Source organism: Schistocerca gregaria, chromosome 1 (assembly GCF_023897955.1).
Source record: "Schistocerca gregaria isolate iqSchGreg1 chromosome 1, iqSchGreg1.2, whole genome shotgun sequence".
Classification (NCBI taxonomy): Eukaryota; Metazoa; Arthropoda; class Insecta; order Orthoptera; family Acrididae; genus Schistocerca; species Schistocerca gregaria.
The window spans coordinates 1064556359-1064563208 of NC_064920.1; positions in this window are offsets into that span (position 1 = coordinate 1064556359).

Consider the following 6850-nt stretch of genomic DNA (forward strand, 5'->3'; position numbering starts at 1 on the left):
TTAAGTTGAAACACTGTTCTTGATTAATATATGGCCTTCAGTCGAGTTCTATGGGAAAAATTTAGGCTGAGCGTTTGAGCCTACTTATATTGAAGATAAAAAAAATTATCTAGAGAAATGAAACCTGTTGAAGAACTTCTGGCCGGCCCGTATGACCGAGCGGTTCTAGGCGCTTCAGTATGGAACCGCGCGACTGCTACGGTCGCAGGTTCGAATCCTGCCTTAGGCACGGATGTGTCTGATGTCCTTAGGTTAGTTAGGTTTAAGTAATTCTAAGTTCTAGGGGACTGATGACCTCAGTTTTTAAGTGCCATAGTGCTCACAGCCATTTGGACCTTTTTTTTTTGTAGAACTTCTGTACCTCAATTCCTTGCTTAGGCCTTGTGCCTTGGATTTTCAATGTGGCCTTCAGCCGATCTAAATTAAATCAAAGGAAGTCTTTCGTTAAAACCTTGAGACTTTCGATGCTTGCTTGTGTGATTGTGTGTTTGAACAAATTAAGTTTATATGTAGAGTGCAACTGACAGTAACTTATTTTTCCCCCTTTCCACAAATACTACAGCATCCACTCTGTCCTGCTAGCCCAGGGACTTCACCAAGTTATTCTCAGCTTCAAATTAGGAGACGTAAACGTCAATCTTAATTTAGGTCTCAGCATGTACGTCGAGATCATTTCTTCTCTTAAGTAATTTATGCACAATTAATTACAGTTGCCAAGATGGCATTGTTGTTGTTGTGGTGGTCTTCAGTCCTGAGATTGCTTGTGTGATTGTGTGTTTGAACAAATAAAGTTTATATGTAGAGTGCAACTGACAGTAACTTATTTTTCCCCCTTTCCACAAATACTACAGCATCCACTCTGTCCTGCTAGCCCAGGGACTTCACCAAGTTATTCTCAGCTTCAAATTAGGAGACGTAAACGTCAATCTTAATTTAGGTCTCAGCATGTACGTCGAGATCATTTCTTCTCTTAAGTAATTTATGCACAATTAATTACAGTTGCCAAGATGGCATTGTTGTTGTTGTGGTGGTCTTCAGTCCTGAGACTGGTTTGATGCAGCTCCCCATGTTACTCTATCCTGGTCAAGCTTCTTCATCTCCCAGTACAAGATGGCGTACTCTAGCAAAAGTCATTTACACGTCTGTAAACTGTGTTCGTTTTTTACACGCACAAAAAACTTTTCTGACCGTTATTTATTATAATGCTATGCGAACCCAAGGTGGTAACAACGTGAACAATTCCACTGGCCACAAAGACCGCTAACGAGCTAACTCTAGTTATCTGAACATTAAGAAAGGAAAAAACAGTACGTGTACTTTATCTCTCATTCTCAGACCGAACGTATCGAGTGCGTTAGTTCCAAACGTGTTTGGACTAGTGCTTGAGCCCGCCGCAGTGGCCGAGCGGTTCTAGGCGGTTCAGTACAAAACCGCGCCACAGCTAGGGTCGCAGGTTCGAATCCTGCCTTGGGCATGGACGTGTGTGATGTCCTTAGGTTAGTTAGGTTTAAGTAGTTCTAAGTTCTGGGGGATTGATGACCTCAGATGTTAAGTCCTATAGTGCTCAGAGCCATTTGTAATAGTGCTTCGTTTAACTACACTGAATGTTACTGCGTTGGTCGTATTTTCTTATTTTGTTCTTGGCGTACACATCCGGAGAACAATTCATTCCTCATTATAAACTTTCAGCTGCAGATCTATTTAAGTTTCAGGCTTCCCAATTATTCGTATGTTTGCAGGTTAAGAGAAGTAATAGAAGTACCAGTATTCAGCTGAAATTTTACATTTTGAATGAGGATTTGTAAACTAAAGAATAATTTACGGTTGTTGCTTCGAATGTGAAGCTCGTTCTGCTTTGCTCTTTTAATTTCATGATCCGTGCGCTTTGTTTCGTGTTGACTGAGTTCTACTACAAGGGCGTGTTTGAATTCGTATTGTGAAATCGTGTTTACTTTTACTTTCTGTAATGGAGACCTATGCGGAACTAAGTTCACATAACGATTCTTCTGTAAGTATAGTTGTTACGTGTGTTTTATGACAATGTCGGCGTTCTGTCTGGCGCAAAAAGCAATGTTTACGGCTGTGCGTGACGAAGCACTTAGAAAATTACGCTGGCGCGCGAGAATTCTTGTGGCGGCTCGGTCGTACTGGATATCGTTACGTTAGCGGCGCCGAGAAACATGAACTGTTTGCAGTTCACGTGTCCATATGGAACCCTAACGCTCACGACTGCAACTACACGGGTGTGAAAATCTTACCGTACAAAGCACTGTACTTCCTGACTTAATGCTACTGCTCTAATTCTGTTGTCTCCCATACTTTAGATACTGGCATCGCAAAGCACCTCGTTCCAAAATGAAGCTTCACAATTAAAATTAAACTTGTAGTTTCTAGTCACACCTTTAAGTTAAAAAAAAATTTTTCGAATATGTGTGAAATCTTATGGGACTTAGCTGCTAAAGTCATCAGTCCCTAATCTTACACACTACTTAACTTAAAGTATCCTAAGGACAAACACACATACCCATGCCCGAGGGAGGACTCGAACCTCCGCTGGGACCAGCCGCAACTTTAAGTTCTGCTATCCCTTCTGTATTGAATTCGTTATGTTGTATACGTGTTCTGAGAAATTTGTAGCGTATAGCAGCTGCGCTTATCTTTCACAGTATTTGTGTAATGTATTCACTTCATCAGCAAAGTTACGTCGGCCGGTTTGTGGCCAAGTGGTTCTAGGCGCTACAGTCTGGAACCGCGCGACCTCTACGGTCGCAGGTTCGAATCCTGCCTCGGGCATGGATGTGTGTGATGTCCTTAGGTTAGTTAGGTTTAAGTATTTCTAAGTTCTAGGGGACTGATGACCTGAGCAGTTAAGTCCCATAGTGCTCACAGCCATTTGAACCATTGACAAAGTTACGGCTGTACTCGAGAAAAAACTTTCAATAGAATGAGATTTTCACTCTGCAGCGGAGTGTGAGTTGATGTGAAATTTCCTAACAGATTAAAACTTTACGCCAGACTGATGACGACGATGATGATGATGATTATGTGTATAAAAGGAGTTAACTACTGGGTCATCAGTCAAAATGGTTCAAATGGCTCGAAGCACTATGGGACTTAACATCTCATGTCATCAGTCCCCTACACTTAGAACTACTTACACTTAACTGACGCTGCGCGGGATTAGCCGAGCAGTCTAAGGGCGCTGCAGTCATGGACTGTGCGGCTGGTCCCGGCGGAGGTTCGAGTCCTCCCTCGGGCATGGGTGTGTGTGTTTGTCCTTAGCAGTCCCATAAGATTTCCCACGCGTTTGAGCACACTTAACTAACCTAAGGACATCACACACATCCATGCCCGAGGCAGAATTTGAACCTGCGACAGTAGCAGCAGCGCGGTTCCAAACTGAAGAGCCTAGAACCACTCGGCGACAGCGGCCGGCCGGTCCTTAGTCCCCTCTCGTCATGAGGGAAACACATAAAAAAGGTAAAAAGTAAAAAAAAAAAAAAGAATGGTGACTTGGCTGCTAGAACTATACAGGCCGGACCATTGATAGTGACCGAGCCATATATCTCACGAAATAAGCACCAAACGAAAAAACTACAAAGAACTAAACTCGTCTAGTTTGAAGGGGGCAACCAGATGGCGCCATGGTTGGCCCGCTAGATGGCGCTGCCCTAGGTCAAACGGATATCAACTGCGTTTTTTTAAAAATAGGAACCCACATTTTTTATTACATATTCGTGTAGTGCGTAAAGAAATATGAATGTTTTAGTTGGACCACGTTTTTCGCTTTGTGATAGATGGCGCTGTGATAGTCACAAACGTATAGGTACGTGGTATCACGTAACATTCCGCCAGTGCGGACGTTATTTGCGTCGTCATACATTACCAGTGTTGAAATGGACCGTTTACCAATTGCGGAAAAGGTCGATATCGTGTTGGTGTATGGCTATTGTGATCAAAATGCCCAACGGTAGTTGGTATCTTGGTATCCTCGATATCCTGGAACACATCATCCAAGTGCCCGGACCGTTCGCCGGATAGTTACGTTATTTACGGAAACAGGAAGTGTTCAGCAACATGTGAAACGTCAACCACGACCTGCAACATATGATGATGCCCAAGTAGGTGTTTTAGCTGCTGTCGTGACTAATACACACATCAGTAGCAGACAAATTGCGCGAGAGCCGGGAATCTCCGAAACGTCGGTATTGAGAATGCTACATCAACATGGATTGCACCCGTACCATATTTCTATGCACCAGGAATTGCATGGCGACGACTTTGAACGTCGTATACAGTTTTGCCACTGGGCACAAGAGAAATTACGGGACGATGACAGATTTTTTGCACGCGTTCTATTTAGCGACGAAGCATCATTCACCAACAGCGGTAATGTAAACCGGCATAATATGCACTATTGGGCAACGGAAAATCCACGATGGCTGCGACAAGTGGAACATCAGCGACCTTGGTGGGTTAATGTATGGTGCGGCATGGGAGGAAAGATAATTGGCCCCCATTTCATCGATGGCAATCTAGATGGTGCAATGTATGCTGATTTCCTACGTAATGTTCTACCGATGTTACTACAAGATGTTTCAGTGCATCACAGAATGGCGATGTACTTAAAACATTATGGATGTCCGGCACATAGCTTGCGTGCGGTTGAAGCGGTACTGAATGGCATATTTAATGACAGATGGATTGGTCGTCAAAGCACCATACCATGGCCCGCACGTTCACCGCATCTGACGTCCCCGGATTTCTTTCTGTGGAGAAAGTTGAAGGATATTTGCTATCTTGATCCCCCGCAACGCCTGACAACATGCGTTAGCGCATTGCCAATGCATGTGAGAACATTAGGGAAGGCGAAGTACTCGCAGTTGAGAGGAATGTCGTTACATATATTGCCAAATGCATTGAGCATCTAGCGGGCCAACCATGGCGCCATCTGGTTTCCCCCTTCAAGCTTGACGAGTTCCGGTCTTTCTAGTTTTTTCGTTTGACGCTTATTTTGTGAGATATTTGGCCCTGTAACTATCAATGAACCATCCTGTACATGCAAGTCAATCAGTTGAAAAGGGTGGGACTGTAGTTGTAACGCGATAATTAAAAGAAAGCAGAGATAACCCAGGCAGCATCTTGCACAAGGGGGTCTAAAGCCACAACAAGGTGGGGGGTGGGGGGGGGGGGGGGGGGAGGGAAGAAGGGGGTGGCTCTCCCTAACCCTGCATAACAGCCCCTAACAACACTGGATGTGGAGGACTATTATAGTTTAGTGTAAGAGCCTCTCTCCCTCAGCAAATGCATCACTTTGGTAGTGGACAATAAATGTATTACATTATTGTATCTTCCATTCAGTCTTTCTTTTCTATAATAATAATTAAAGATTAATATAATAAGTTTATTGTCTCATCATCCCCGAGCATCTGAAGTAGTGATGTACTCAAGCTGAGAGCGTACTGCAGATCAGCCGGCAGGGCTCATTGAACAAGAACGTGCGCTGTTGTCAGTAGACTACAGCTCATGGAATCACTATACATCAGAAAGATTGTCGCAACCCGGGAAATGACGTACTGCAAAGCCTGAGATATGGCAGCCAACTATTCAGATTATACATTGCAGGCACTTGGTAGAGAGTGCTTCTAGTGTCCCCTCGCATGTCCAAAAGCGTAACCGACCCTATTGTTGAATTTCGATCCGCCTGTGTAGATGCATGCCGAATTAGAATAATCCTGGACGGCCGAAAGAAAGAGGTGGAGGAGAAGGGTAAGATCAGCATCCCTCTTGTGGCCAAATATGAGGTCCATTCATACCACAGGACAGACTACAGACCACAGGTTGTGTCGAGTGACAGCTCTAGGAACACGGATTAACAGAGCCTGTTGGAAGTCCTACAGTAGAATATCAGTCTGAACCCAGCTGGTCTAGCAGGCCGGTGTGGCCGAGCGGTTCTAGGCGCTTACGTCTGGAACCAATCGACCGCTACGGTCGCAGGTTCGAATCCTCCCTCGGTCATGGATGTGAGTGATGTCCTTAGTTTAGGTAGGTTTAAGTAGTTGTAAGTCTAGGGGACTGATGACCTCAGCTGCTCAGCTGTTAAGTCCCTTAGTACTCAGAGCCATTTGAACCAGCTGGTCTATCCAGTTTTGAACGATGCGTAAAGAGTCTAAACTGTTGGTCGTGTAACAGAGTTGAGTAAAATGAGAGAGTAGGCATCTGACAGATTGGAGACTGCACAACTTGCCAGAACCTGCTGTCGCCCATCACGCAGGTGCTGGGACATCGGCTTCCACCAGGAGACTGTCAACAAGGCTCATACGTAAGGCCCCCTTGCCAACCGCATGCCAGTGTGGCAAACAGGGTCCAACAAGCTCAGTACGGACAGTACTGCCAACCCGTAGGCAACACATCCATAGTCGAAGAGGATAAAATCAGCGCTTTTTAAATTCTCAGAAGAAGTGTGCGATCCGTGCTCCACGAGGAGTGAATAAGAAAACGTAGAGCATTCAGCTTCTTCATCGAAGCTGCCTTGAGCCGGCGGACACTCGGAGCCAAGTTAGCTTGTTGTCAAGTAAAATAAGTATGAATTGAAAATCAACGAATTAAGTCAGTGGTCACCAAGATAAATTTCTGGGTGCGACAGTCCAGAGTCGACAAAAATGCATAACTCACGATTTTATAGGAGAAAACTGATAACCGTGATTCAGCGCCCAGTCATAGACTCTCCAGGCAGCACCCTGAAGTTGGCGCTCAGCGATGCGCAGGGATGCAGAGGTATAATAGAGGCAAAGGTAATCCACGTGTAAAGTCGGAGAGACTGTGGGGACCACTATATGTATGATACTAT